Source organism: Periplaneta americana, chromosome 16, assembly GCF_040183065.1.
Source record: "Periplaneta americana isolate PAMFEO1 chromosome 16, P.americana_PAMFEO1_priV1, whole genome shotgun sequence".
NCBI lineage: Eukaryota > Metazoa > Arthropoda > Insecta > Blattodea > Blattidae > Periplaneta > Periplaneta americana.
The window spans coordinates 87,986,831-88,003,467 of record NC_091132.1 but is presented as its reverse complement, the minus strand read 5'-3'; the positions used below and the strand labels follow the sequence as shown (position 1 = coordinate 88,003,467).

Here is a 16,637-nt window from a genome sequence, read left to right as displayed (position 1 = left end):
TTGCAGACCAACACTTACGTAAAAATTAGAAGTGCTATACAACAAATTATTACATTCAGGAAAAAAATCACTTGTTGAAAAAAAGAAGTTTTCTTAGATAAGGTCATGCAAGAATATTCCTGTGGACAAATCAGTCCACACCTGTGGAGTAACGGTCAGCACGTCAGCACGTCTAGGTGGCCCAGATTCGAATCCCGGTCGGAGCAAGTTACCTGGTTGAGGTTTTTTTTCCGGGGTTTTCCCTCAACCCAATACGAGCAAATGCTGGGTAACTTTCGGTGCTGGACCCCGGACTCACTTCACCGGCATTATCACATTCATTTCATTCAGACGCTAAATAACCTAGATGTTGATACAGCGTCGTAAAATAACGCAGTAAAATAAAAATAAATGGACAAATCACGCGATTTTAATTTATAACGAAAGTTTCATATAGTAACAAGGCATTAAAACGCAGAAAGTGATAGTAAGACTTAATTTAAGTTTTTTCTTTCCCCATGGTATCTAACTTTATTTAACTTTTGACAAAGAGAACAACATTTCTAACCACACCAACCATGCTGGTTGCCCAGTCCCAAGTCTGTACAAAGTGGGAGGGAAAATGTACCGGAAAGTCGTATGCCTTTGTGACAATTCATCGTTCCTGTACGGAAATCTGTGGTCTCCGCCTATCCCTCTACACGCGCATGTAAAAAAACCGTATCTATAGTCAGCTAACAGCTACAGGAACAGTCAGCAGGAACAGCTAATCTGTTTCATCGGGCAACACGTTTCGTTCTTTGGTTATAAGGTATTTAGTGATTTACTCGTACAATGGTATTCTAAGTGTAGTACTTTATTTACGTAACATTTCATTTTTTCCATTTCATTTATTATATTCCATAGGTCTTACATTAGCAATGAAGCTTTACGATGTGGAACAAGTCAAAATTTTACAAGATTACAACTACAGTTACAATTTTTTACATTTGTAAAACTAATTTTTTTAATATCTTACAATTTTTACAATTTTACAATTTTCTACAATTCTCTTTTACAATTTTTTACAATATTTTGGCGAGATGTAGTGAGATGAGGTGAGGCCCGAGGATTCACCAAAAGATTACCTGGCATTTGCCTTACGATTGGGGAAAACCTCGGAAAAAACCCAACCAGGTAACCAGATCAAAGGGGATGAAATGAAGTGAGGCCGAGGACTAAGAGTACAACGAAGGCAAACCGAACTGAAGTCATAAAGTCCACGCCTGTGGAGTAACGGTTAGCACGTCTAGCCGCGAAACTAGGTGGCCCCGGTTCGATTCCCGGCCGGGACAAGTTACCTGGTTGAGGTTTTTTCCGGGCTTTTCCCTCAATCCAATGTGAGAAAATGCTGGGTAACTTACGATGTTGGACCCCGGACTTATTTCACCGCCATTATCACCTTCATCTCATTCAGACTCTAAATAACCAAAGCTGTTGACAAAGCGTCGTAAAATAACCTACTAAAAAAACATGAAGTCATAAAAGAGTCTAAGACACATTTGCTCATGCATCAAAGATTCCATTTTAGTGATTTTTTACAATTGAGTGTCGGCATGCGAAAAGTAACTAATTCTTTTAAGAACGGCCCTATCTGATTCCTATAAATAAGGTAAATAAACGGGTCAGTCCAGGCTGGCAAATTGTCCAGTGGCAAAAATCATGAAGTGAATAATTTTAATAGCTTTAATAGTAGTCGTCCAAAAGTCAGTGATATCATGCCTGCGACGTTGTCCAGAAACAATGATTTGGAACCTGTAAGGAAATTATTTAAGTTCTAGTGTGTTTGCCTCAGGGAAATATTCTTGTTAGAAATATGACTTGCCAACAAAATGAACTTCGACCACCTCTTCCGACCTTCAAGACATGAAAAACGAAGAACCATGCAATAGAACACTTGCAGGTAATTAATTTTTTAATATATTATTCTGATATTAAATTTACAAAGAGAATATTAACAATGACGTTCTATAATATTTATGGACCATTTAGTGTCACCTTAAGCTCTACGGCAGGCATGTCAATTGATGCCCACAGGAGCAAGCGCGCGCTTTAGTGCCCAGGAGAGCCTGAGCGCTTTACAGCGGAATGAAAAGAGACAGACGATCGAGCTATATTCAGGAATGGCCAGCACTGATTCAATAGATAAAGGGAAGAGAACTTATTAAAACTGTATCCATTTTAATTTTTAGATTTGCCTGAGAAGTATAAGTGCATTATAAGAATGTAAATTTTAATTTTAATGCTCATTTTTCACAAGTTTGAATTTTTTATTCAAAAGAAATGTTTTCTCAACTTTTCTTATAGAAAAGTGAAATTTTCAGGTATAGGCCTGTTTATTTAGTAGCCTTCCAGAATGTTTTCGTAAATCTAATATACCGTATATACGTATTACTGAAGATAGTGTATTGAAAATTTTGAAAATATTCGCATGGAAATTGTTTGTAAGGAAATGAATTAACAAAGCAACTAATGTTACATCATAAGCAAAAGATACGTGCCCATGTGTTCTAAAAATGTCAGCTCTATAGCTTCAGCAGGTTTCGAGAAAATAATTTAATATTCTGATGATAGGAAGTTGCTCACAAATATCACCTTAAAAGCATAATGCGATAAGAGTTTTGTTATGTAATATTAGTTACACTTAAAACAGATACAGTACCTAGGTAACTTTGCTTTGCACTGTAATATTGTTATGATTAGTTTATTGATTACTTTTGTAAGGCTAAAGATACCATCAATATAAATTCCAACTTATCATGTCATACTCAATCTCTTTCTTTGGAATATCACTTTCTTTATGAATGATGTGTTTCATCCACTTAATACAGTATAATATTATACTACTATGGAATTTAAGTGAATATTCCTTCTTAATTCTCTATTATGTTATTAAGATTTAAAACACAAGTGCAATATTAAGAAAGCAGTGTTAGTACTTTTGTTTTACAGACAATATAGATAATAGGCCTATTAAACAGAAAGAGGCCATATACAAATAACGACATAAAATTTCACGTTCCGTTTGAAGTTTGTGCATCAGTGGCGTATAGTGAACCTGGAGTTTGGGTGTTCTGTTAAAAATATATAGTTGGTCTATCTCGCACAATTATTATAGGCCTAAGTGAAATATCGAGTCACCATTAACTGCCATTTTAATATATAATTTAGTATTATTTATAAATAATAACTATGGGGCAGATGTTGATGACCTAAAAATCTACTTAAAATGAACATTAAAATGCCCTTAAACTGATGGAAAAATGACATAAAATTAAAAGAAAATGACATTTAAATATTATTCAAAATACTCGCACCACAACTTTTTAAAAATTAATCACCTTGTTTCAATGACTGCCCTGCAAATGCCGGAGAAAGGAGGCAACTACAAATAAGTTATTCAAAATTGCATTATTTATGATCAAACAATAACCATGGCCTGCAAAATAACCTGTTTGAAGTTGCACAACTCGCTAACTATTCTACAATTTCATATTGCGAGATAGAAAAATGTCTAGTGTATTGTTCGCTTTTTGTTTTATATTGTTACACTAAATTCGGAAGTGGTGGGGTAGGTCTACCCTTATTCACTATATGTAATTTCTCTCCTAGTTGGCGAGAAGAGAATGGCTTTTGCAAAAGATCTTTTACAGTGTACATTTGCATGTGCTATTATCATTAAATAAGTAATTTAAATTGTTCACCTACGCTGGCACACAACTATGAACCCTAGTAAAACCTAAACATAGTAAATTCACTTAAACACACACGTCAAATACAATATTTTGTAACGCTATTGACAAGTTGAGCTGCCTGTATACAGGACGACCTGGCGAGCTTGAGAGAAGCGAGTATCCCCACCATGCCACCTTGCGCGTGCAGAGAATTACAGCAGGAACTCTCAGCAGGGGATGTTCTTTTCTACGGACAGGACAACCAGACCAGAACTCATCCCACTTCGTCAGGCAGAGCGTACGTTATAAAACGAAAGCCGTTCTGGGGATGATGTGCATATTTAACCAGCAGGCATTTAAAATATTTAAATGGTAATAAATTAAAATTAGTCTTGAACTATATACGTCAACTGCCAATGAGATTAACACGCATTTAAATTGTGATAAATTAAAATTATTGTTGCATTATATAAAACAACTTAAAATAAAAAATGAGATTACCGAATTTACAGGGTGTCCAGCGCACACCTTGAACACCCGCAATATACGCCCCTGTTGTGCATCACTGTTTTCTTAATCCAACAGGTTGCTTATTCATATACACAACCCTTCCTGTTTCCATATTTAGCGCTTGCTGCCCGCGCACGACGTCAAGGTCAGAAAAATGCGCTTGCTTTGACATCACTGCTCTAAGGCAACTCCGAAGTCTACTCTTGAAACAGAGAGACTGAAGACTGTCCGTCTATTCAGCTAGCACTTGTTTGTGTATAGAATTTCTTTTGCAAATAAATATTTTGGTAAATTTATTAGCATTGTTAATGGACAAATTCTGAGTGCAATTTCGATATTGGATATTTTCAGAGAAAGGGCTTATTTCTATGGATATGTAAACTGTACTTTTACATATATTGGACCTTTTATACAAGGGAACATATTCAGAGTGAACAATTTGGAAATTGAGGACCGTTTTTGCAAAACTTGCTAACTGAAAAAAACTAAATTTTACAGGAGAGACAAACCACTATAGTAAGCAAGTTTTACTGTATCTCTCACTTATAGCAGAAAGCAAGTTTTGAAAAACCGATCAAACTTTGACACACTACAATGAAGAGAAATAACCCAATTTTACTAAGACGCTTTGAACATCATGTAGAGGCCTGTCTTATGTTAACGAATCCATCAAAATCTCAATTTTGCAAATTTTGCAGTTAGCAAGTTTTGCAAAAACGGACCTCAATTGGACATTTCGTGTATTGGATCTATTAGCGGGATGGACGTTACAATTATCTGGACCTTAATGAAGTTTGGGTGTTTTCCATTCGGACATTATCGCTGATAGCCAGATCAACACATTGACGGTAAAGCATGAGTAAGTTTGCTAGATGAACTTTGAGGATACGTGTAGTTCAGTGGCGTAACTTACACCCCCGCATACCCCACGTTGCGGGGGGGGGGGGACCGAGGCTCCGGAAACGTTCAGTGGTTAATGACATATATTTGGAAATGAGTTCGAATTACAATTCAGGGCCCACATTATGTATTTTCCGTAACGCATAGCCACTCTTTTTACTCTCTGGCATATGGAAATCAGCAACACGTCTGCTTATTACTAGATTTAATTCATCATTTTTCTCGTGTTTTGTGACAAAGAAACCTTTTAAAAGTAATTATGAACATTTAAGTTGTGCAGAAAAAAAAAAAGAAAAAACTTGAAAAACATGTTTCGAAATTGACTAAAATACACTCAGTATTTCGACCAAGCAGGCAAACAAACTACCTGTGGTGGAACGAATCCCAGTGTTTCAGTACCGTGACTCAAGAAAGACTTAGTGCTCTCAGTGTATTAAGTATTGAATGTGAAAAGGCCCAAGGACTTGATCTACATGATTTGATTGAGTCATTTGCTTCTCAAAAGGCCAGAAGAGAAAAGCGCTTGTTGAACTAAACTTCATATTAAATTTATCTTAGGTAGGCCTATTATTGTGTAATTATAGCATTTTGTTACCTATGCTAAATTGTTTTATTCAAATTAGATTTAAACAATAAAATTATGAAAATATGAAAAATGGCAGTAAGGAAAGGAGCCCAGATTATCATTTTTATTGGGAGGGTCCAGCTGTAAAAATTTACGCCACTGGTGTAGACCTAGAGTATATCATGAGTTGCTTCCTATAGAGTCAAATATGGATTCGTTCGACGCTATTGCAAAGCTGTCCGATATTAGAGAAAACCTTGTACCAAACAATGTGAGGTAAATAAGCATTAAGATGAAGTAGCCAGCATCTTATTGAACAGCACAATCATTACCACGCATTATCCAAGGCAAACGTCTTAGCTAGCCAACTGTCGTGAAGATTCTTCAAGCACTCGTAAAAACGAATCAACCAAGGAGGACAGCTATGTGACCTTGCAGAAATATTTGTTAACCGACATAACGTTGCTGAGAGATCGTAACAACGGTCGAGTTACGCATTCCAAATCCTTGGCGAGAATCAGAGTTGATATGCAGTCACTTTAAACTCTACTACAGTATTGAAATAGAACTGTACTATACAAAGAGATTAAGAACAAACCCCTGCTGTGTCCAGCTGCGCTCTGGTTGTCCCGCCTACCCATAAAAAGATCACCGTATGTTCAAGACAGGACAATGTAAAAAAAGTAGAGAATAAAACTACTATGAACTCAGTTTCTTATTAGCTCTGCTCTTCACTCGTAGATATTTGTAGAGGTTGCGAACAAAACCACTAATAAAATAAAATAAGCTTTTTACGGTTTCAGTATGTTTAGAGGCATCTTTATGATTATATTAACTTACTGTTTTTATCCTAACTCTGTCATTTTTATGAGAAACAGTACGATAAAATCAGTATTTTCAATCAAAACCGGATAATTCCATATCATACTAATGCCGATATTTTCATTGTCTTTTTTGTATCAAAAACGGACATTTCCAACATCTTATTGCTAATTGAAATTATTGTAAAAGTGTTATAAGTGATAGTCGGGTAGTATCGGACATCGGGTAATATCGGACAGTGCGTTTCTTTCATCTACCACCATATGGTAGTACCTGAATGACGTGGTTACGTTTCTCTATGCGACATCACAGAAACGTAAAATGTACAGAAAATGACTAAAACCATTATTATTGACACCATTAGAACAACGGTCGTAAGATGCATGACACATAAAATTGTCCTTCACTTTGGGATAAAGTGAAGACTCGATACAGTTTTTCCTATTTCCCGAAAATAAAATACTTTTTTGGAGATAACCTGTTTTGTTCGCAATCTCCACATTTATATATTTTCAGTTAAGTCTCTTCGAAAATAAATGAACAGTTCAGAGCCATATTGGGCCAAGTTCCATATATTAAAAACGGAGAAAACATTGATTAAAATTGAATGATTACCATAATATAATGAACATTATAGCAAATAATATAAAGTATGTACATTAAAGCTAAATAATATGACAATCTTCATTAAACTACGGTATTCACTTACCTTTAACCCTTGCTTTCTCCGTTTTTAATAAATGGCGTTTGGCCCACTATGGCGCTGAACCCTTCAAATTGTGTCTAAATAACAGTTACAAAAGTCAATATATCCTTTTATGTAAGTGACCAGGTATTTTTAGTGAACATTAATTTATTAATTCATCGTCTACAAGTGTTCAAGTAATATGAATGCAGATTATAAATCGGAGATTTCTGCAATGAAATTATACCCATTATTTTATGTGCCTTGGTTGTGACCTAACTTTGAGTTAAAATACACATAGCCTAAGAGTAAAAAATAAATGTCAGTTAATTTTGGTGCAAGAAGGTGCTTAAATTTTGTTATGCTTTGGAATGAATTAAACATACATCTGTGACAAATAAATTTGTACAAAGAATCAGAATGCAAAAATAAAATAATTAAAAATGTAAAATTACAGAAAGAACCTTCAATTAGACAAAATGGTTAAGAAACCATTAACGACCAGTGAAGAGGTGAAGTAAATGATTGAGTGTAACTACCACTATTTTAATTAGGCCTAAGATTTTGTCAAATTATTTGGTATCAAATTCTTCTAGTTCCCTTCCTCTTGCAAGGTCACAACTCTTCCACTGCTCGAGTTCATCAACTCTTTAGTTTTAAAGGCATTTATTAGATGACACAATGGTAAGTGCCACTCTCTCTCTCTCTATAAGCAATGTTTCCCTCCCCTTCATAAGTTTTATGATGGAGAAAACTTAAAAGCGTTGAAAAACTTTGTTTACTATCCACCATATAGATGTTGTTAGTACACATATTATGTGATTTCTAATGCTACATTTTTGTACCTCGTAAAGGGATGTTTTTACTTTAATTCATTAGTTTTTATAAGCTCAAAAATTTTCATGTAAAGGAAATTTGAGATTTTTTTTACAAAAATTGTTAATATTGTAAACCAATAATATTTTTGGACATCCTTGTCTTAGTCCCTGATTAATTGAGATTCTCTGTTTTGATTTTTGGTTTCCACTCTTTGTTACACTTGTATTTACATATAGGCTTTGAATAGCTCTTATAAAATGTCTTGGAACACCTCTTTCAATCAATATATTCAGTCAAAAGGTTTTATGTAGTCATTGAAGGCTATAAATAGTGAGAGGTTAAATTCTCATCTCTTCTTGATAATGTGTGTAGGTGTGAAAATACAGTCTAAGCACGATCTTCTTTGGCGGAAACTATTTTGTGTCTCTAATGGGGAACGTTCAGAATATTCCTTTATATTCTTTATTCGGTTAGTTAATACCTTCACGTACAATTTGTAGCAGGAGCTAATTTATCTTACAATATAACAAAATTAATTAAAAAATCTCTTATCACATTTTTTATGAACCATAATTTTGTGTAGTTCTAACATGAAGACTTCTATAAAAAATGGTATTTTGGAATACAATTATTACATTTCATGTGCATATAGTCTAAACAAATTGAATCACAGATGTTTCATATTTACAGAATAGTTAGGGTAAAGCTGTATCAGATGAAGAGAGAAAGAAATTACATATTACTAAAAACACATTTTTAGTATTGAGGATGGTCGAAATTGTATATTTTCTTATAAGTACCTAGGAGTGAATTTATTTCCCCTATACTTGTAATATGTAAAAAGTAAGAGAAGACTTAATAGGCCTATAGTAGGCCTATATATTTGCATATGTGTTTATGTTTTTGTACAGTTTCCCTAGAAAAGGATGAGACGATTGAATATTCCTAAGTCTCAGATGTAAGACACTGCGCATGATCAGAGACCAGAGCACTGATACACAAGATAACGAATATTGAGTTACTTAGATTCAGGCTATTTGGTTTGTTACTAGCATCGTTCCGAAATTCACTTCAAAAACTGCAAAAGATATGATAATATTACGTAAATAAAATATAAATATATACGTAAATCGTGTCGTTAAATCGACAATGGATCTTCATGAATAGATCGACTCTCCGCACAGAAAGAAAAGCTTTTGTGGCGTTTCAATAGCTCAGACGCTAAGACTTCTGCGTGTTGTGTAGAAGAGTGCGAGTTCGGTTCCTAGCCTACCCCACGATTTTTTTTGTCTAAATAACTTTGAAATAGCTAAATAACGTTGAAATAGAGTTCTAAAAAGTCCTCAGATTAAGTGTTAATGATCACAGACAATACAAAATTACAAGTTATAATATTATAAAAGTTAATCTAATGAATGCATTTATACATACACACATACAATGTAAATGCATATATATTAAAAACTAAAAATTGAAATGAAATTAAAAAATATCCCTAAGCCACACAGACACACTTTTATAAAGGTTTAGAGTCCTTAGGTTATGTCATTTGTTGAGTAATTATTACAATATTTTATTAGTAGCTTTCCAATATGTGTAAGAAATGCACTCGCACAAAAACAATTTTTGTTAGAAGTGTGGCTTTGGATTATTTCATTCTCACCCCTTCAGTTGATTTGAACTATTTTATCTACGTGTTTGCAATAGTGTTCAATTTAATGTGCATTCAATTTTATTCATGTTATGATTGAATGAAAAAGCACTTTTGCAGTTATTGACTAATTACATATATTAATACTAATTATTAAATGCATCTGTTAAGTTACCAATTGCAGTATCTTTTGAAAAATCTTGAATGTTTAATTTGTCAATAATATTTCTTTACTATATACTATAAGACGTTGAAAGAATTTACAATAGATTTGGGAGCCTCTACTTTATAATCACTGCTTTTAATGAAAAAAATATTTTCTTTCTTAGGATATCGACAAGTTTAACTTTAATAATATTACGAATAGCTTTAATTGCATTATCTGAATTTTGTGCTTTTCTATTCAAATGTATTCTATTTCTCTCTTTCATAATTTTTGATAAATTACACTGTACTTCTTGTAGTATTTAAGAACATGAGGTTCATTACATTGCAACTCATTACATATAGATTCTTCTTTTTAATACATGAGATTTTTAAGTCCCTGCGTTATCTACATGTTTTTACTTTTGAATTTTTTTTACAACATTGAGTGGAGAACATCCACTGAAGTGATTCTGAAATTAAGTCAAAAATACATTACATTTACTCTTAATGTCAGTAGTACCAGTATCATATACGTTTTCCGAAGATTCATTTCGTAGACATAAATGTAAATAATCACTAGATAGGCTACAGCATTTACGACCCTTTTTTAGTTTTTAAATTAATATTTTGAAATTGTTCAGTGACATTGGAAACACTTCGGACTTGTTTATCATGTTCAGACAAGCCATTGATTATAGGTTCTGTCGAATAGGAATTCAGTCTAATTCTGTGTACAAAACTTTTATCAATGGCTGTGCTACTTCAGCTTGTATGCAGGTGGGACAATGAGTCTACGACTAATGTTTCCAGTTTCAAGGAGTGAATTTAATTTACTTTTACGCAAAAGCTCCGAGAGATAATCTATGTTTATGTCACTACAGATCACAAATTCCATATGAGATTTCTAAAGTCTTTTCTTTACAAATTCAATGTTGGCTATAAATATTAATAAATAATGTAAGAAATATGAATGTAGTTAGAAGTCTGATTTACATAATAAAAAGCAAGAAGTTATATTCCTCGGCAAGATTCGAAATTTCGATGTTTGGTTTTGTCGTCCAACGCATAAGCACGGACCTATTCAATGCGTATGTTAATAACCTACAATTTAGTTGTAGCAATGTGGTGTCATAACTTGGGATTTGTTTACTTAATGTAATTAGATTTAATTGGATTAGGTTCGCAACAATTGGACTTCCTCTTATATCATGTTATTTAAATATTTAATTTAGGTTTGATTTATTAACTCTTACTGTGCAAGATACCCCTTATTTCAATAATTCTATATCACGTTAAATAGTCATGTCTACACTAAAGTATTATCGTCATCCCTCATTTCTCATCGCAATGGCGAACCGACTAGACATGAGACAGCGAGTTATAGCTCTAGTTGAGGCTGGATATGGGGCTAGATCTGCTGGCCGTTTGGTCGGTGTTCCTGGAAGTACAGCCGAGAGGTGGGTTCATCGTTACCAAAATTCAGGGGAGGTCGAAAATCGCCCTATTCCTGGGCGTCCGCGGATTTCTTCATTGGAAGAGGATGCTCTCTTATTCGAGACAGTTCGACTGGACCCCTTTCTGACTGCTAACGAAATAAGAGCAGCATCTAACTTTCCCGGCTCTTCACAGACTGTGATCAGGAGGTTGAGGAACCGCGGTATTAGGAGCCGGAGGGCTGCGCAAATGGAAATATTGGGGGAAGCACAAGCTGTCAACCGTCTTGCCTTCGCTACCAATCGAATGGATTTCGATTGGAGAAATGTAATTTTCTCCGACGAAATAACCATCTCGAGTGATTACGAAGGTCCTGTCCGTGTCTATTGTGAAGATGGTCTCCGACATGATCAGCGCTATGTGCACCGACGTGAAAGATCGGGGCGTTTTAGCATATCGTGTTGGGGGTGGATGTCTTATGATAGACCTGGCGTTATAGAACGCATCGATGGCCGGTTTAATGCGGGAACTTACGAACACATTCTGGAAAATATATTCCTTCCTTCAGTCCGAGAACGTTTTTCCGAAGGAACATTGCTATTCCAGCAGGGTAATCATCCCGTGCACTATGCCCCAAGCATTCAAAGATGGTTTCAAAGGAGACCTGAGATCGAAATCATTAATTGGCCTCCGAAGTCACCTGATTTGAATGTCATCGAAAATTTATGGCGGAATTGAAAAAGAAAAGAATAGCCACCTATGCCCACCGACGCCCTCGAAATCGAGACGAATTGTGGGATCAAGTTGTTGACACCTGGGAAGATCTCGCCGGGGATCAGAACTTATTCGACAATCTCGTGACATTCATGCCTGATCGACTTAGAGCTGTAATAGAAGCTGATGGTATGTGGACAAGATTTTAAGTTAACAGGTCTCTTTTAGTTTTTTTATGATTTTTGTTTGAGGAAAAATACTTTTAAGTTCCAAGTAAGATTTTTTTTTTTTTTGACGAGGTTCAGCCCACTTGTAAGACCCAAAAATTGGACATAAATAATTCCATATTTTTCAAACTCGAACTCTGAACAAATTAATTACACCTCAATAAAAAATAGTTTCACCTGGGATCAAACACGAGACGTGTCGGTTATACGGAAGAACCGACACGCTACACTATGATCTACCGAGACAAGACAGTGACAGCAGCAGTCCAGAATGTAGATCCGATAACAGGCATTTGTCATTCGGTACAGAGAAGCAATGATATTTTGTTACCCAAGCTAAGTTGTGAAATCGTGGCCTTAAATGGCTGTCTTCTTCGTGATCCTTATTCTGGTCCTTGTCCTTGTGGTCCTTGTAACAATTCTTGTTCTATTTTTCATGGTATTTATCGTTACGTCGATATCGAGTGAACCGCGCTGTGGAACTTTAACTTCCGACGACCAAGAATCGTCTCATTCTTTTTAAGGGTAACTGTACGTTTTTTCAACAACTTTTTGAACATATGGTCCAGTATTTTCTGAAACTTGTCAGGAATATAGTGCAATTGGTGCACATTTCAGATTAATGTTTTGTACTTCTATAATCACTCGCCAACACTAGATGACATCTGGTACTTCCAGCTTTTGACCTGTATGAAAAAAACGGAAAAATGATAAGTATAATTATATTGGTCCCAATCAGAAGTCTAATAAAATATGATACTTTAGATACAAGTAGTTTCACATTGATAAACTCAGCCATACCACAGGCAGTTGTCTCACAACTTCTCATCAAAAAGCCCGGAGTTCGAATCCGGTCAAATTCTGCTAGATTTATGGTGCAGAAAACAGCTGTAGACGAAATTTTCAGAAAATACCTAACATATCTTCAGCAATTATACAGCTTGTGCACAGAAACATTCCGTGATTATACACTGATATAATTTTGTAACTATGAGTATCAAGAAATTCATACCGGCGCCATTATGAAGACCGGCTCAAAGAATTTCAGGGGATTTGTAATTGTAATTGTTGACGGAAAACAATAGATGTCACCATGAGGAAAAGAATACACTGTTCCAGCTCTTTCGCTTGTAATTGTGGTATTGTTGAATAGAAGCAAATTTTGTTAAATGGTGTAAATGTTTACATTTCAACTCGGTGTGAATTCTGCAACAAAGAATTATGGCGAGCTACAAACTATGTTCCTGTGTATGACTTGAGGCTTTCCCGGCGTTTGGAAGCAAATCTCCAACTCACCTGGCTGAGAACCAGAGAAGAGTTATTATACGTTCCTGTGTATTGGAATACCATAGCATACGGAGTGTAGTAAGAGTTCAGCGTGCTTTCAGACGGGAGTTACAACATGCAGCACCTAGTGACAAGACGATTCTGAGATGGTAAAATATACACCAACTACGTTCCTGTAGGTTCGCCATAACTCTTTAAATGCTGCAGAATTCACAATGAGTTGAAATGTAACCATTTAACACAATTTGCTTTATCCAACAGTGCCACAATGACAGGCTAGAGAGCGGAAACAGCCTCTTTTTTTTCTTATGGTACCATATATTGTTTTCCGCCAACAACTTACAATTACACATCCTCTGAAATTCTTTGAGCCGTTCTTTCTAATGGCACCGGTATGAGTTTCGTAATAAGTATGCAGTAGTTACAAAATTCTTACTTTATAATCACGGAATGTTTCTGTGGAAACTATATTATTCTGTACCATAACATTACTCATTATCGCCGTATAATAATCTAATTATCTGTGTGGGCTATGTAGTAACCAGTAGGTAAAAATTAGGTTCAAATATAAAATTTTATATGAAATAGCCTATTTGTCCTAAGAATTAGGCAGGGTGTAATATCTATACTAATAATAAATCTGTAGCCGAAATTTTTCTGGTAATTTTCGATTTTCCAAAAATAATTGGTTCTAACATATATAATTAACCACCCTGAAACCGAAAATCGCTTTTTTGAAATTTTGTTTGCATGTGTGTCTGTCTGTCTGTATGTCTGGATGTTTGTTACCTTTTCACGCGATAATGGCTGAACCGATTTATATGAAAAGTGGAATATAAATTAAGTTCGCTGTAACTTAGATTTTAGGCCATATGGCATTCAAAATACGTTATTTAAAAGGGGGGTTATAAGGGAGCCTGAATTAAATAAATCGAAATATCTCGCTTATTATTGATTTTTGTGAAATATGTTACATAACAAAAGTTTCCTTAAAATGATTTCCGATAAGTTGTATTCTTTGCAAAATTTTGATAGAGCTGATATTTAATGAGATAAATGAGTTTTAAAATTAAAATACAATGCCATCTAAGGCGGTGTAATGAAAAGAAAACAAATGACTACGTCTATAAGGGGCATTGGACAACAACAATCGAAAGCTATGAAACATAGCCTACAGAGAATGTTTCTGTGTTTATCTGAAGTAATATCGAAAGCTATTTAACCGATTGGTAGAATTCATTATTATTTCACCATTGGAAAGTGTAGTTTCTCTAGATGGACATAATGCTACTGTATAATGTTATTACAGTAACTTCTGAGTGCTCTCTGGACCAAAATGATCTCATTTTAATTATTTAAATACAATTTAAATTAAGTAACATATTAAACGATTTATCCTTCTATCAAACACGAATGTTCCCTGGATCAAACGTCCTATTTTAATTATGTAATTACTTTATATTTATTTCTAACAGGTGCAGCGGAGCGCACGGGTAAGGCTAGTACACAATAATATTATAAGTAGGGGACGGATGTTGATGACCTAAAAATCTAGTTAAAATGATTATTAAAATGCCCTTAAACTAATGGAAAATGACATAAAATTAAAAGAAAATGACATTTAAATATTATTCAAAGTATTCGTACCACAACTTCTTAAAAACTAGTCACCTTGTTTCAATGACTGCCCTGCAAAACTCGGAGAGACAGGCAACTTCCTGGAATTTGACTAAGATAAAGGAAGAGGGCAACCAAAAAAATGATGATTTTAAGGGAAAATTATAGATTTTAATAAGGGTTTACAACGTGTTTCATTCAGGGGTGGTCCATGTCAGTGTCTTCTTTCTCCGTCTCCTTCTCCTTCCACTCTTCACTTTTGTTACCAGACCTTCCAAATGAGGGAGTGTGAATGACAAAACAAATTGTGGGCGCAGCGTGCATTCTTGCAATCTTTTTGTTAAAAATGTACATTCCTTCTTAATCATATTGGAGACACAACGTCCTGTGCAGGACACGGTGGAAGTTTCCCCCCTACCAAACATAAATTCTGAAGACACCCTCGTACCGACAAAAGAACAGTAACGTTCAAAGCCCTCGCTGAAACTAAGCTGATGTCAAGCATTTTATATTACTTCCGTTGTGTGAAGTGAAGCCTTCAGTAGAATGAGGGATGGACTTTAGAATTTGTTCCAAACTATAAAACTCAAACTTTACTATTATTCACTTATCCAGTAGGTAATTACTACTGACCTATTTGCTTAGAAAAAGATTTAACAGATCTAGAGGTAAAGAAGAAAGTAAAATGCATTCCAAATGATGTAAAAGTTCTTCAAAGTATTAAAAATGATCAAAAAATGCCGAAAAAATATAAAAATGTCCAATTAGTTCAAAAACGTAAAAAAATGCAATATAAGAAATTAACTTCTTACGTTGATATTAACATAGGATTTCTATATTAATAGGCATCGTCCTAATGTAAAAAATAGGATTACTTTTCATCAACATCCGCCCTAATTATTAGTTATAAGGAAGCCAATTACTGTATTTGGACAAATATTTTATGACCTGCAGGGGAGATGGATGGGACACTTACCTTTCACCTATTCTTCAATTAAGTTGACAATTAGCAAAGCGAATATCAATTAAGACCTGCTATTCCCACCTCTAGTAACCCAGATAATTTTCATTCACGCTTTGCTTTTAGCATAGGGCCATATGCTTTTAGGAACCGTTGTCCTACAAGACTGGTCAATGTCAAGTCAGCTGACAACCAGAAAACTCAGAACTGGGCGAACTAAAGCACACACGAGTGACTAAGCGTGACATTTCTGTCACGCTGAACGCTTTTTTACAACATTATTATACGCATAGACTATTTGGTCACGATTCTTAAAGAAACTCCTTTATCTCACTACTACACATTAACACATTCGATTCTACAATTGCGATTGTTATGTAACAGAATAAAAATATTCTATCAATGAGGTAGTTACTGATCAATTGATCATGAAGAGAAAACCTTCAGAACATGTCCAAGGTGGTGTAGTTTCTTGTGTATTACGACAGTTAATTAAAACCGTTGTGATTTTGTATTTTAAAAGTGAAATTTAAAACCTTCACGGTATTTTTTATGAAGTAATGTTCATTATTTCAACTTAGAACCCGGAGGTTCATTGCCTCTCAA

General features: G+C 34.8%; 1 long non-coding RNA gene across 1 annotated transcript in view; it reads left to right on the top strand.

Moving 5' to 3' along the window:
- Positions 1–719: 719 nt before the first annotated feature.
- The window catches only part of LOC138716263 (uncharacterized), a 59,061-nt gene continuing 43,143 nt past the window's right edge, over positions 720–16,637 (top strand). The window contains exon 1 of the long non-coding RNA XR_011336618.1: positions 720–790. This is a non-coding gene — a long non-coding RNA (uncharacterized lncRNA). The remainder of the gene's footprint in view (positions 791–16,637) is intronic.